Source organism: Halichoerus grypus, chromosome 4 (genome assembly GCF_964656455.1).
Source record: "Halichoerus grypus chromosome 4, mHalGry1.hap1.1, whole genome shotgun sequence".
NCBI classification, from domain to species: Eukaryota; Metazoa; Chordata; class Mammalia; order Carnivora; family Phocidae; genus Halichoerus; species Halichoerus grypus.
The window spans coordinates 39,863,049-39,880,364 of record NC_135715.1 but is presented as its reverse complement, the minus strand read 5'-3'; positions in this window follow the sequence as shown (position 1 = coordinate 39,880,364).

Sequence of the window (17,316 nt, the reverse complement as noted above, 5' to 3'; positions counted from 1 at the left end):
ATTTTGCAGTGGATTCTTCAATATGTTACAAATAGCAGGAGTAACAAACTATGCCAATTGGACTTCATCAAAATTAAAAAGTTGTGTGTATCTAAGGACTTCATCAAAAAAGTGAAAAGGCACACAACAGAATGGTAGAAAATATTTGCAAATAATTTATCTGTCAAGAGTTTAATATCCAGATTATATTAAAAAAAACTTCTACAACTCAACAACAAAAGGGCAAACTATTCAAATGCCACTGAATTCCACACTTCAAATTGGTTGAATGGAAGTTTTATGGTATATATACTATACTACTGTGAACGTCTTTTTTCAAAAATTGTTTACATTCCTTTAGAGGGGTATTATAGAATCAGATTTTAAATTGCTATGAAATGCGTGTTTGTGTGGGCTCATGCGATATTTTCTATAAGGTACAAAAGAGGGCAAAGAACGGATTTGCATTTAAATTTGTAAATTCAAGGAGCAGACTGCTAATGCCATGTTAAAATCTTGGGACTACCCCTTACTAGGTGGACATACTTTAGTTACTTAGATTATTGTTTTTTCCGTTTCTTTATCTGTGAAACGCAGTTTTAAAAATGTCCATACAAGATTGTTTTGAGACTATAATAGCAAAACATATGCATAACCTTTAGGAGAGTACATAGCAAGCTCAAAAATGTTAGCAATTTTTATATTTCCTGCATTTACACTAGAGGGTATTCTCAAGCTCTTGACAAAATATTCAGGATAACAAACCTACATTGGTTTTCAAGTAAAGAAATTTCTATTAATATGCATGTACATAACAAGTTAACAAAATAGAAAATTTAGTTAGTTATCTGATGGATTTCAGCCCCCTTATTTAACTGATAATGTAAAATCACATTAGGACAAAAAAACTACCTCCCCGCACACACACTAAATTATCTCAAAATCCTCATAAACCTTCAGTCAATTTCACAAGTGTAAATAATTTTTCAACTACATGAAGAATATGGAGCAAAACAAATAATGTATAAACATAAACATAAAACAGATTCATAAACCAATGAATTTATAATATACTTTGAGTCACACCTAGCAAATTTTAATGTTAAGACTTTATATTTTGAAATACATACCTATTAAAAGTTATTACACCTTCAAGACAGCAGAAGTTTGAAAAACAAATATTGGTAGGTTCTTTTTTAACATAAATTCATATAGTTTTTAGCAAGTTACCTCATCTGAACAAATGGCAAGATGCGATCTCTGATAACTGAGCAATTTAACAACGTGCTGTGTCGCGGATGCACAAATCCTGATACATGCAGAATATAATCTTGCCAAACACAGAGACTCACTGTTAATTACTTTTTTCCTCTGTAAGTTAGATTTACATTTTTTTTTTTTTTTGCAGGTTCTTAAATGGTTGAAGGTTTACCTCCTGGATATTATGTCAATTTAATTTTCATCTATGTGTGATATGAACTTTAGAATTCTTTTTCTGGAAAGTATATTATTTCAGTCTTTAAAAACATAATATTTTCATAGAAAATCAGTATTTGCTGGGTAATGTATAATGTAGGTAACATAGTGGAGTTGCTTTTGCATTTTCCAAAAAAGAGACAGATTCTGTGTAGTTATGGCCATTATATTGTAATTCTGATGTATTGCTGATGAAGAGATTTTTTTAAAAATTTGTAGTATATCAGTTTAGTATTTACCAACTGTATGATGATGAATGGCAACTAGACTTACTGTGGTGATCACTTTGTAGTGTATATGAATATCAAATTATTATGTTGTACACTTGAAATTACTGTAATGTTATATACCAATTTTACCTGAATAATTAAAACAGAACATATGGAAATTCAGCATTATGTAAATAGAATTAGTTCTAAAAAAAAAAAAAAGCCACTGTAAAATAGTTAAACCATTCACCTTAAGTTAAACCATTCACCTTAATTCCATAGTAGAATGGTTAAAAAATATATGCTTATAATTTTATCTAGAAAATGCATCTAAAGTAATATATTTAAAATTGATTTATTTACCTTACTTAAAACAGAATTAGGTTATTTTAATGATGCAGTAATTCTTTGAATACTCCAAGGATGCATTAAGCTAACTTTTGTTTGTGTATCTGTATGAGTTTGTAATTTTTGCCAAAACTTAATAGCACATTACACTGTGATTGTTTCAGAGAACAATCACAGGGAGGCCATTTTTGCCAAAATATTTTAGAGTTTCATCAATTTTCCCAAGGACTTCTCTCAGTTCTTTGATATTCAAATCATTCTTTTTTTGAAGCACATATTTTATCATCATCCTTGCCAATATTTTTCTTCAATTTTTAACCAGTCTAACTCTGCTACAACCTCATTTGTCAAAGCCTTTCTTTGCTTGTGAGTCAAGTAATTCTAACTTTACTTCATTGGCTTTATGAAATCATGCAGTTTTTGCAAGATTGCAATTTCACTTTACATTATACTGTATGGCTTTGTCAGATACATACCACATCCTAAAACCAAAAGGAACATGACTGGAAGAGATGTTGCTCAGTGTATTGGGAGGCAGAAGGGAATTTGAGGTGGAAACCAGTTAGATCAGTGGTATTAGTAAATAATGTCATGTTATGACAACTTTTGTTCTCTACCAAAATTGTGGATAATGACTATGTGGGTACTAAAGAATTCCTATATACCTGGAAATTTAGGTAGAATTTTCACATCAAAGTTTGATTTACTGTATTTTTTTGGATGATAAAATCACGAACTACATTTAAAAGACTTTCAACTATGTCTTACAATGGTTAGTGTGTAAGGCACCTTTGCTCGTCATGGAAATTTTGAAGACATCTGTGAAGTCTAGTAGTTGAAACACGAATCTAAAACACGTATGCATTTATACATTTATGTATAATATTTCTGGAGAATGGTCAACCATCCTTTATTTGAATACCAATCCTCAAGTGCTATTTATTATCCAAAGTATTAGGCCATTTTATTTTTAATTTTTCACTGTCAGAAAATAGACTCTCACATTTTTTTTCCATATTTGAAAGCAGACTGCCCTAAACACATTCCTTTGTTGATTCTAGTTAAGAATACTGCACCAATGCAGACTAAGGCAAATTTCCAATTTATAAGACAATATTTTATATTGTTATATATTGTATAAAAAGCCTACAATCTGATATACTTTAGGTGTTGTCTCTTCCAGGCTAAAGTTTTCCAGTTCCTGGTATCATTCCTCATGACATCTTTATGCCCTATTGTTACAAGGTCTGGATTCAATTTGGTTGTAGATGTCCATCTTAAAATGAGGTATCCAGAACTAATCAAGTCCGTTAAGAGACATCCCTCAAGGGTATAAAAGGCTTGGACTATTTTGTGATGGCTCTCTCAAAGAATAAAACATTCTTATTTTCTAAAGTTCCTGCTTGTACTGCAACTGACAAGGGGTGATCTATTACAACCCTCTCTTAAGGTGACTTATGCCTCATGTCATTTCTCTTACCTCAAATCCTACTTGAGAAAAAGGAGAGTGTCTTTTTTGAAATGACTACATCTTATCTCTACTGCCACGCTGTGTCTCTTTTTAATCGGTTTGTGTCTGTAAAGCACTGAGGTACATTACATATATGTATTATGCAAGTGCACTTATAAAATATTTTCCTAACAACATCTAGTCATGAAGTAATGCTTATGCTCCCTCCAATTTTATTATATGAATTTAAATTTTAAGATTTTATATGATTTATATACCCTAAAATATTCTCCATTCCTAAGAGTGGATCATAATTTTCCCATATTTCCTAATTAAAATCTGATTTAAATATGTTTCCTGGAAAAGAACAAGAATGATAACACACATTCTCTTAATTAACAAATTATTTGATTTGCTGGATTTTTATTTGAAAATTTACATAGACCACATGCTCCCAAAGAATAGCAAGAGTATAGAAGTAAGGCAGTTATAATTGCAAAAAAATCCTGGTTACTGCAGTCAGCCCAGGAAACCCAATATCAGTAAGCAAACAGAATACCTGAACTCACAGAATTTACATTGCAAAGGGGGAGAGAACAAAAAAAAATTGTTTTAATTTGTAATAAATGTTATAAAAATATAAAATATGAACAGAAATGGAAAATAATAAAGTAGCAGCCACTTTTATTAGGATACTCACACATTTTTTTTCACGGAAACAATTCAACTGAAATCTAAATAATGACAAACAGCTAGTCCAAGAAAGAGGCAGGATGCAGATTCTAGAAATAAAAGAGAACATTTGTAAAATTATCTAATCTTAGCTTATGAGAAGTGTGCTATTAGAAGACATTGAGATATCTTCAAATTTCTGTGGAGAAGAAATCTAACAAAATGGAACACTAGACTCAGAAAAATTGTTATTCAAGATTGAGGGCAGACTAAAAATATATTTATGTGAACTAAATGGGAAGGTTTACCACTCAAGAATACTGGAAAAAATAATTACACCTGTTCTTAGGAACAAGGTAAAATACTGAATACACAAATAGACAGTGGCCAGACCATATATGAGAATGGAACTCCAACCCACATATTCTGCAGCAATCATGTCAGGAAACCAAATGACAGCTTCTGGAGAGATTTGCCCAGAATGGTCAAGACCTAGTCACCAGCTACCAACTTGCCTGTATCTTGCCTCTACGTCTAACAAAGTACAAAATAGATAAACCCACTTCTACTTAGTCTCCTTCTAGCTTCCCCATGCCAACAATTTCCAAAGAGAGGACACTTGAAGTTTTCCTCTATTTTTTCATTATAAAATTTGCCCACTTTCCTGCTTTTGAGTCTCTGCCAAAGCCAATGGTGGTAGTTGACTCACTTCCTATAATAACCTCTGACTAAATAGTCTCTGCTTATCTCAATTGTATGATTCTAGTTTATTTTCAGCAAAGAAATAGGAAATTTAACACAGATTGATGTTAAGGGATTAAAGAAGGAATAGTCAACAGAGATAGGTAAAGACATAGACAAAGTAAAATAGGTGTTGTTAATAGAACAACCATCCAAATAATTATATTAACTAAGAGGATTTAGAAAAAAAGGCAGAACTAGAATTCAAGATGGTAATAATATTGATGGCTTAATGAGGTAAACCACCCAAATGTCTTCATATTATTCTAGTAGAAGGGTAATATTTACACCTTATTAAATCAAGAGTATACTTGTGCAATTTAAAATTTGATATGCACAGCTTATGAAACATTTGGGGAAAAAAGGAGTAGAAAGAAAGAAAATTTAAACAATCCAATTGATAGCAGAAAGGGGTATAGGTACAGATAGAGATTTAGCATAATCCCGGAAATTATGCAAGAAGGCAAAGAGCTGAGGTTGTAAGAGTCTTACTTTTTCTCTGTTTTTCCTTCTCTAAAGAATTTGATATTTCTGTTTGCACATCTGTCACAATTGCCGTGGAAGTTTGTACTTTTCCTTCTCACCAACAATGACCATGTCAGTTTATTTTTTGCAACATGCATCCTTCATTTACAAGTAGATTTCATTTGAGCTTGACATGTACATGTGAGAGAGAACAATTGCTACAATGTCCATTATTACATGGGTGAGAATCCTAAGCTATATCTAATTTAAGTAAATCCTGTAGATATTTAAGTAACACAAATTGTTTTTTTTTTTAAAGATTTTATTTATTCATTTATTTGAGAGAGTGAGAGAGAGAGAGAGCACATGAGAGGGGGGAAGGTCAGAGGGAGAAGCAGACTCCCTGCCGAGCAGGGAGCCCGATGCGGGACTCGATCCAGGGACTCCAGGATCATGACCTGAGCCGAAGGCAGTCGCTTAACCAACTGAGCCACCCAGGCGCCCCCAACTAACACAAATTGTTATTAGTAGACTAGCTTCTAGTTCTCCGGTAGATCTTAATAAACTATCTAGTATTCTTTTCAGCATTATAGTTGCCCCCAGGTTGACTGTCAATGAATCATATGCATTATTCTTGAAACAAAGAAGACTAAGAGCAAGAAATCTTCAGTATACTAGAAACTTAAAGAACAGTCTCTGTATTGAACAGAAAGTGGCCTTTTAACATTATGATTCACTTAGAAAAACTTCATATTAGCATTATGAAACTCAGTGGGGACAGTGTCACCAGTGACATCCACCAGCATGTTAATCAGACATGATCTGATTGTCCCAAGCACTTCTTGCCCCTGTTGAACTTGATCCTTTACCCAGACGTAATTTAAAGAAAAGAATGCTGGAATAAGCACTACAAACCTTGCAAACTGCGAAGCGGATAATTCAATCTTGAGACAACCTCTCAAAGTAATATTCTTTCATGGACAGGTGATGGGAATATTTCCATAGTTTATGCATATTTTAAAGTGTAATTTTATTTTCTGAGCTTATCAATGTTCTTCTTACCACAAATATGTATTTTTTTGTTTTTAACCAAAAATATGTATTTTGTTGTGTATAAACTGTTTTTATCTGTACCTATTTTATTGAGAGGTTTATGATACTTAAAATACTGTATTTGAAATAAGTTAATTCCAAGTTAATTTTTAAAAATTATTTACTTCTCTGCCTTCAAAATTATGGTTAAGTTTAAACTTTCAAATTCAGTAGTCCAGGCTACCAATTTTATTGTTTTTTTTCTGAGGTATTTTTGACATACAATATTATGTAGTTTCAGGTGTACAACTTGTGATTTGGCGTTTGTGTACGTTGTGAAATAGTCACCACCATAAGTATAGTTGCAATCTGTCACCTTACAGTTAATACAATATTATTGGCTATATTTTCCATCCTATACATTATACATCATGACTTACTTGTTTTATAAGTGGGAGTTTGTAATTCTTAATCCACTTCACCGATATTGCCACCCCCCACAACCCATTCCCCTCTGGCAACCATATCTGTTTTCTGTATCTAGGAAGGTAGGTTTTGTTTCATCTGTTCTGTTTTTTAGATTTCACATGTAAGTGAAATCATACTAATTTCATTTAACATAATGCCCTCAAGATCCATCCATGTTGTTGCAATGGCAAGATTTTACTCCTTTTTATGGTTAATTAGTATTCCATCTTCTTGTGTATATGTCACATATTCTTTATCCATTTATCCATCAATGAACACTTAGGCTGTTTCCCTACCTTGGTTATTGTAAATAATCTACAATGAACAAAGGGGGGCATATAGCTATTCAAATAAGTGTTGTTGGTTTTTTTTTCCCTTTGGATAAATAGGAGTGGAATTTCTGACTTACATGGTAGCTCTATCTTTAATCTTTTGAGGAACCTCTAGACTGTTTTCCATAGTGGCTGCACCAATTTACATTTCCACTAATAGTGTACATGGGCTTCCTTATCACCACATCCTCTCCAACACTTGTTTTTTTACCTTTTTCTGATAGTCATTCTGACCCGTGTAAGGTGATATCGCATTGTGGTTTTGATTTGCATTTTCCTAATGATTAGTGATATTGAGCATCTTTTCATGTGCCTATTGGCCATTTGTGTGTATTCTTTGGAAAAATATCTATTAGATCCTCTGGCATTTTTTACATTGCATTTTTTTGTTGTTGTTGAGTTGTATGAATTCTTTTATATTTTAGATATGAACTCAGTTAAGGCCTCTATATAAATGTTTAAGATTCTGGTGGGTAGGTGCAGCCTCATAAGTAAGTTCCCCATGGTAATTAAATTGCTACCTACCAATCTGGAGAGGTCTGCCTCTGGACTCTTCCTGCCCTTCCTTCTTGTACAGGGACTGGTTTCAGTTTATACTGGGAAGCTCCTGAAGAGGTGGTAAATCAACAGCAGGGACATATTAAAGAGTAATGAAGAAGATAAATTTTGACTCTATTTTATGGATGTATCTATGATTTCAAAAAAATTTAAACATCATTTTTAACTACTTTAATAAGATTGCACTATTAAATAAATTTCAGCCATCTCACTCAGTGAACATGAGAAATAAATACATACCCACTTTTTGAGCACCCAGTTATTATATATCATATATGGCTGTAATATCTTTCTAAAGTGAATAAATATAAAACCCATATTTGCTTCCTGCTTTTAGAAATTTATTACTATATCAGATTCATACATAACCATCCAGATACATAATTCATTTCTCTATATAAATTTCCAATTATTTTTACAAAATAAAGTATGAGGAAAGATTTGCATTTTTATTAGCTACACAATACTCTTCATTTACTCTATTGCAAAATGATTTTATCCTTGGGATTCCAAAGTTTATTGGTCTACAGTTAAGTGATCAAAAATATGTATATAAATATGAGTAGCTGCCTTAAATTTTTATGGACAATATGACATATAAAATTAAATAATATTAACAATAAAAATATATATGAAAGTTTTATACATGCTAGTTTTCCATTGGTTATTAATCTTTCACAGTTCTCCAGTTTTATTATATGTTTTACAAAAAAATACTTCTAAAGCACGGAAATTTGTAATTAAAAATTTCCACAAAAATCACAAATTATTTTTGTTCTAAGCCTTCCATCAAATGGGAGTTGGTTAAAAGAAGCAAAAGGCAAAGAAATTAGCCCTACTGTAGTATAGGTATGGTAAATATGTAGCTTAAAAATTATTTTAAACTTATATTTGTGCCACATATACTTCTAAGCCTCATATCAAACTCTGTGCTCTATGGAGATATATCTGTGGGTTTGGATTTAACAGAGACAACTATTTAGATGCAGTCACTGTTCCCACCCATATTGCAAGTAAGTAAAGCAAAGAAATTTTCACTCTACATCTTAACTTTATATTTTAAGAAGGAATAAAATAGGGACACCTGGGTGGCTCAGTCGGTCAAGCGTCTGCCTTCAGCTCAGGTCATAATCTCAGGGTCCTGGGATCAAGTCCTGCATTGGGCTCCCTGCTCAGCGAGGAATCGCCTTCTCCCTCCCCGTGCTCTTGTGCTTTTTCTCTTTCTCCTTCTCAAATAAATAAAATATAAAAAAATAAAAAAGAAGGAACAAAATATCTATAGTCACGATGATAAACATTTTTGACTTTACAATGAGCAGAACTTTTGGAATATGTCATGAGCTGACCAGTTATAATTTGTCCTTTATACAACTTGACATTTAGGATATTAATATATTGATGAGGGTAATGTAAATGAGTTAATTTCTTCCAGAGATTTAAAGCAGCCACTTGCTTTTTGTTAAAATACCTGTTTAGATAGAGCAGTGGTCATTTTTTAATTTTTTTTAATTTTTTTTAAGATTTTGTTTTTAAGTAATCTCTACACCCAACAGGGGGCTCGAACTCACAACCTCGAGATTGAGGGTCACATGTTCTACTGACTGAGCCAGTTAAGTACCCCTGTGGTCATTTTTTTTAGCTAAAAGAAACTTGGAACCGAAGGGTTCATCATTTGTTGATAAAGCTTTCCCTTTTCCTTTTGAATTTTTAATTGGTCACAACAGCACCTCTTAAATTTATTAACCAATGTCTTTAATTTTTTTAAATAACATCTTTTCACTTTGCCTACTGTTTTTCTAATTGTCTACTTTAGATTTCTTCCACGATTAAGAAAAATATACTTATCCTATTAAAAAAAGTGGGGGGGAGTATCCTTAACAGAACGTAACAAAGAAAGCTCAGCTCTTTTCATTTAATACCTATTTCTCCCATATAGATAAACCCACAAAGCAGTTTGTGCTAAAGAACAAAGACCAATATTCCTATAACGATCTAAGTTCTTCTAAAGTTTACTAGATATGGACAGATGTGACATTATTTCCTTGTGTACAGGTCTTTACCTCTTCCTAGGTCAATCTTCAGCTTTGCTTGACTTGTAGCTACCTAACCCCACCTTTTGGCTTCCCTGTCACATGGTATTCCCCTTGTGTGTCTGTCTTCACATAGTCTTCTTGTTATGAGATACCAGTCATATTGTAGTAAGGTTCCACCCTACTCAAATATAAACTTACCTTAAGGAATTACATTTATCCTTTCCCAAATAAGGTTACATTGTACTACAGGTTAGGACTTTGACATAAATTTTTTTTGAGAGACAAAATTCAACCTATCAAAGACCGTAGACAGAGCTCACTTAATGCAAGTGAAGAATGGATCATGTCAGGTAGGAAGAAAATACTAATATTAAGTTAAAGAATTAGAATAATAAGCCTACTAATCAGGCTAGGTCATAATATATGGATGAGCTAGGCAGCAAAATGGCCTTAATGTGGAACCTTAATACTGGATTCCTCCTAAGGGAAACAGAATCTGCAAAAGCCTGAGAGTTGTAACGGGTGCTTAAATCTTCAAAGGTAGGAGGCGGGCAGTGCAAACAATAAAGAGAGGAAAAACTCAGATCCTGCTCCACACGATTTATGGTGGTGAAGGTTGAAAAGGGCACAGGAAAAAAATGCAGCTAACTGATGATAATAATCACAAAATATGATAAGGGTCACCAGGAATGACTATAAAGATTAAAAAGGCAGGATAGCAAGGATAGCATATTCTGTCACTTTGTCTCACTATTCAAGAAATTAAGCGTGCTCTGTGGAGCCTGGCCTTTCAAACTGTTTGGTCACAAGCTACATTGGCATTTCCTAGGACTTTGCCTGAACCCTGCTCAGCTTTGTAAGAAGATCTCCTGGGGTCTATATGTAACATTCAACTTTGAGAAGTACGACTTTACTTGCTTTGAGGTGGAGAAATAAGAATTCCAATTTCTGGGGCGCCTGGGTGGCTCAGTCTGCCTTCGGCTCAGGTCGTGATCTCAGGGTCCTGGGATCGAGCCCTGCATCGGGCTCCCTGCTTGGCGGGAGGCCTGCTTCTCCCTCTCCCACTCCCCCTGCTTGTGTTCCCTATCTCGCTGTGTCTCTGTCAAATAAATAAATAAAATCTTAAAAAAAAAAAGAATTCCAATTTCTATACTACTACAAATTTGTTGTTTTAACTGAAAAGTATGTTTCCACATCTGTGAAAGTGTCATGAGAACTGGTTATCTTTGGGATATTCAAATTTTATAACTCCGCATATAACAAATTTTCCTCCAAGTTTTCAACTTCATGCCAAAAAAGAATTGTCCTGCCCAGAGCATTAATAAGATGTACTTCTCTGCTAACCAGAAAGGGATATTTTCCTTGGAAAAAAAGTTGTGCTTTTTAATTTGGTTTTTGTATCAGGGAAATACAAAAGTTTAGATAGCATTTTCATTGAACAGAATAGGTGAGCCTCTGCAAAGTTATCAGTTATTTGAATTATGGATCATTTATACTTACTATTACCAATAGTTATCCCACTCTGTTGTTTCCTAAAAAAAAAGAGTTTCTAGATACAGAGTTCAAATTTAATCAGGCACTCAATCATACACGTAAGAAGATTTCATTTAAAAGTGGTGTAATGAATATTCTAGAAGTCAGTAAGAAAGGCAAAGTTCAGACCTGAATTTAAGCCCAAACTGTCAGTTATCAAAAAAAAAAAAAAAAAAAGGATCAATTAGGCCAGAATCCAAATATTTATTGCTGATACAATATAGCAGACTCTTAAAAAGCGGACACACAGGAAAGTTTTTTCTTTCTTTCTTTCTTTCTTTCTTTCTTTCTTTCTTTCTTTCTTTTTTCTTTCTTTCTTTCTTTCTTTCTTTCTTTCTTTCTTTCTTTCTTTTTTCTTTCTTTCTTTCTTTCTTTTTTTCTTTCTTTCTTTCTTTCTTTCTTTCTTTCTTTCTTTCTTTTCTTCTTTCTTTCTTTCTTTTTCTTTCTTTATCTATCTATCTATCTATCATCTATCTATCTTGGTCTGATTTTTATTCAACTAATTGCAAATAAAATAGTCTTCCTTAGAACCATCTGGAAGATTTTTTGTGCCGTGACATTGATTCTATTAGGAAAGTAAGCCCTTCTAGTCAATTACGTAAGCAGACACAATGTGTTCTATGTCCACAGTCTAGTGGCACATTTTGTACCATGTCTTTGTGAGAAATCTGATCAGTTATAATTTTGTAAGGTTTACCAGTGATTGGATCTGCCTAATCTGGACTTAAATTAGAGACTAGGTATAACATTTAGGATGATAAAGTTCCGGGTACTTACCTTCAGCAACGATGGAAAATGATTAGTTGGTGTGTTTATAAGCACAAGAGGGCTATCTTAAAATGATTATATATCAATTATGAAATAAATTCCATTTAGTTTAATAAGTTAAGAAATGTTGGTATTATACATAGAACTGGTTGCTTCCTTGTATTACAGTCAAGAAACAGACTAGAGAGAATGCTTGGTTCCATTATGTATTTACCGAAATTATAATCCTAAAACTACTGAAGCAATCTGAATTACACTGCACAGATTCCATAAACAGAATATCTTTAAATTTTTATTTCTTTGTCTCTTTCTCACAATTCAGAAACATCTTTAGACACAGGGTTTCCCACATCACTCATGTACTTGGCTGATACCTACAGCAAAAATACTGCTAAAAATGAGTGGGTGGAAAAATTATTATAAGTATTATAGAACCGCAGCAATGCTATGTGGGGGAAAATCATATATATTATATACATATAATCTATATGTATATAGATATATATATATGTATATATATATCTCTCCTTTCACTTCAGTGCTACCTGAAAGATTTTTCCTATCTTACTCAAAAGATTTTTTTTTCCATAGCTCATTTTGTTTCCCTCAAAAACAGCATTTCTCAAATTTCAAGCTGCTTACATATCACCTGGGACCTTGATGCAATGGAGAACTGGATTTGGTGGATCTGGGGTGAGCCTGCTGTTTGCATTTCTAACAAGCTTCTAAGTGATGCCAATGTTGTTGATCCACGGGCCACACTTTGAGCCTCAAAGCTCTAAGGGAGCCTCTCTCCCAAACTTGCCATTAAAACAACTGACTAAAAGCTTTCTTCTGGAGATCTCACGGGGGAACAGAGTCAAAAATTTGTTACATGGTCATTCCACATGGGATAAACAGACAGATGTGAAGGATAAAGTGTGATATAGTGAGAAAAGAACTTTTTTATTTATTTATTTATTTATTTATTTATTTATTTATTTATTTATTTTTTGATTTTTATTTATTTATTTGACAGAGAGAGACACAGTGAGAGAGGGAACACAAGCAGGGGGAGCGGGAGAGGGAGAAGCAGGCTTCCCGCTGAGCAGGGAGCCCGATGCGGGGCTCGATCCCAGGACCCTGGGATCATGACCTGAGCCGAAGGCAGACACTTAACGACTGAGCCATCCAGGCGCCCCAAGAACTTTTTTTTTAATTGGACAACTCAAATTTGGTTGCAGTTTCCAACACTGAACTCATGTGACACTGAAAAAAAATAATTTAGCATTTTTAGGTTTCCTTTCATGTAAAACTGAGATTACCATCTCATCTAGAGGTTCCTCAAAACATTGAAAATAGAACTACCATGTGATCTAGCAAACTCACTTCTGCATATACATCCAAAAGAAATGAAAACAGAATCTCTCATAGACATCTGCACTTCTATGTTCACTGCAACATTATTCTCAATAGCCAAGATATGGAAACAACCTATATGTCTAAGAGTGGATAAAATGGATAAGGAAGATGTAGTGTGTGTGTGTGTATTTATATTAATTTAATTTAATTTAATTATCCACTTTATATATATATTATTATATAGAGAGATAAATGGGTAAGGAAGATATATATTATTATATAGAGAGATAAATGGGTAAGGAAGATGCACACACATGCATATAATAGAACTTCAGGATGTCCTATACACACATATACACAGACAATACACACTGGAATATTATTTACCCATGAGAAAGAAGGAAATCCTGCCATTTGTGACAACATGGATGGACTCTGGGGGCATTTTTTGAGGTGAGGTAAGTCAGACAGTCGGAGACAGATACTGCATTATCTCACTTACCTTTTTGGAATCCCAAAGAGCCGAACTCGTAGAAACAGTAGAATCGTGGTTACCAGGGGTTGGAGGGTGAGGGAACTGGGGAGATGTTGGTCAAAGAGAAGAAAATCAAGTTAGAAGATGAATAAGTTCTGGGGATCTAATGTGATTATAGTTAAACAGTATTATATACGGTACAGTTGTGACGACAGTAGATCTTAAATGTTCTCCCCACAGAGAAGAAATGATCATTGTGCGACGTGAAGGTGGTGTCAGTGAATACGATGGGGTAATCCTATCCCAATATATGAGTGTATCAAATCAACACGTTGCACACCATAAACTCATGCAATGTTATATGTCAATTATATCTCAATAAAAAAATAAAGTTCTAAGATTTAAATAGGGTGATCTACATGAAAGTGCTTCGTAAATGGTAAAGCACTATATAAGCAGATTACAGTACTATCTGCTCCTGACGCTCTCCAGCCCTCCCCCGCCCCACATCAGTGCCACAGTCCGTGTCCTTCTTTTCTTGAGCTGTGAAAACTGTTTAGGAAACTGTCACTCAGCAGCTGCTAAGACTGCCAGCACTAAACCAATTTGATAGAAGGATCCAAGAGGGGAGAGCACAGAAGATTTTCTTTCCTCTGCAGTTCTAGTTATAAAGCCTAGATATAAAAGGAGAGAATCATTGTGGTATGGCATATGAATGTTAAGATGCTTTCATTGGGTTCATTCATATTCTAGAGTGGTGTCCTCAAGAGTTTTTACCACCTTAGAAAGTAAAAAATATATATATTGTCTTTCTTTTAAAAAATATTAAAAGGAATATGTCATCTTTACAAAGATGTGTTATTATAGTCATTGATCATGTAACTACATGGATAAGATTCTAAATCTATTCGCAGCTAGCTACAAACCAACCAGCAACTTCGTGTTTGATATATAGATGAAGTGAAATCGCTTTAAAACTAATGCAGAATTTATTTGTAGTGCACAGTTTATTAGTATGCATGAAGATGAATTAGAACCTGCAAGCTATATTAAATTTAATGCATGAGAAAGGGAAGTAATGAATTACTTGAAAATCATTTTGAAGCATCATTGCTAATGCAGATGCTAAACCGCAATCGTCCTAACTGCAGAGACAAATATTATTAAACCCGCCCAAGTCCCCAAACTGTGCTTTACACAATTCCTTAAAGAATATAAGCAAAGGCATTTGACTCTGAGCTCCATATATAAATACAGCATGAAAGTATATGCACCATATCTGCAAAATAAATAAACAAACAAAACAAACAAATAAATAAAGGCTCTTAGTAATTCAAGATTCCCATAACAGAATTCTTATGCTAATGGTTAAAACAAAAGTTGCTTTTCATTTTCAGAGGGATGGAACATGGAATTTATTAACTTCATATTTCTGACGGATGAAAGAAAATGTAATAAATGAAGAGATGAGCCTGAAACTGCGCTCATCGGCTTTATTTAGCAATGGTGCACAGTTAGACGACTTCACTATCTGGAACTCGAATATTGCACTGGCTAAGCCTTTTAGTGTGCACTAAATCCTAGCCGCATAAAAGTGAAGCTAAATAGTATTTACAGGTCTTTTTCATACAAAGTGCAAACCAGCATTCCATTTATAATCCTATAATAACACTTTGTAATCTGCATACCAATGCAGTGCAAATAACACATTTACTTTAGAAATGAGCATAATTAGATTATATAGATCACAGTTGAATTAGACGGAGTGACCTTTTGTTAGCATTCTCTGATAACTCAAGAAAATTTCACTACTTGGCTGCCTTTTCTCTTTTAATCTAAATGATCAGTTTTTGGCATGAGCCTCTAAAATCTTCAGAATCTTTCACAGTTTGGTTTCTTGGAAGATTTTTGTTCCCCAGCAGGAGGGAGTTGTCGTGTTGAACACTGAGAGCTGGAGTAGATGCTATCTTACATGCACTCGCGATAAGGAGGAGAAACATAAAGTACAAAATGAAGAGTGATATAAAAATGATTTATAATTGCGTTTAGTATGGTTTTTGTAATTACATTTTTAATTAACATTTTTGAGGATGTGCTTTACTTTTTATGCATAACTTAAATCAAATTGATGTTATATATTACAGGGTTCAAGCCTAGTTTTCCCCTTAATAATACATCAGATGATTAAATGTCTTCTAGTCATTTATTCACTGAAACAGCTTTGTGTACCTACTATGGGTCTCAGACGTGAGGATAAGTTATGACGACTGCATGTTTGTTTCAAAGAATTTTCCTCCTGAAATGCGAATGGCAATCAAAGATAAGGGACATGCAGTAATGATAACAGCAACATAAACCAATTAATTTTTCACAAAGTAAATCTCAGCTCCTTCTGATTAAGGAAATACAAATGTATGAAGAGCCTCTTATAACCTTAACGTATTTCTGCTCTCACTTCTAGGTCCTCTCAATAAGCACAAATCCACATAAGGGAGGTATGTCACTGACAGGGACTCTTGTCCCCTCCAGATTATGGAGGGTTAAATTCACAGCATACAACTATCCCTCCCTCCATTTTTCCACCAGGGAAATTAAAAAACTTCCCTAGTTTTTGAGTAAAAACCAGGCAAAACAACACAAAGGTAAAACAACACAAAGACAGATTGGGAGACTACCCTCAAGAAAATTGAGTTTTTAAGCTCTACTTCCACAAGGGAAAACTTGTTTCAAGGTCTTTGCTCAGAAATCAATCTCATGAGAGTAAAAGAACCTCATTTGGTTAGATCATCTTTACAGGATGGTAAGAAAGATCACCCAAGTCTCTAATAAATATGAATGTTTACTTAATTAAAAAAAGCACCTGGATTACGGGCTTCTTTAGAGTTCTAAATCACAAGATACATAATAGATGTGTACGAATGTGCCTCTATATGCTGATAGATACATGAATAAACAAAACACAGCATTCTCATAGTCTGTCTTCTGTCCTTTTCCTCACCCCCCAATTTGATCCCTGATGTCCATTCAACATTGTGAATTTCCCTTGACACCATCGTAACCAAAGTAACCCTAAAAGCTCTTATAAGCCTCTTTTGAGAGAACTCCCCCTTTCATTCTTGTAATGTTCAATTAATTCTCTATACTTCAGCCAGAGCAGTGTTTTTCAAAAATAATGTCCTCTTTTTTATTTTAACTATCCAATGTATTCCCATTGCCCTGATATGAAAATGCAATGTTTAATCACATTCATATAGTCATACGTAACACGACTGTTTCCCATCTCTGCAAACAAACGATTTCATCTCCCACACACTACTCTTGTCTTGACACACCGGTCTCTTTTCTGTTCTCTGAGCACAAAATGTTCTCTTCCTCTAAGTCTTTGCATTATTTACACCCACTAACTGAAAAATCACTTCTTACAAGGCTGGCTTTT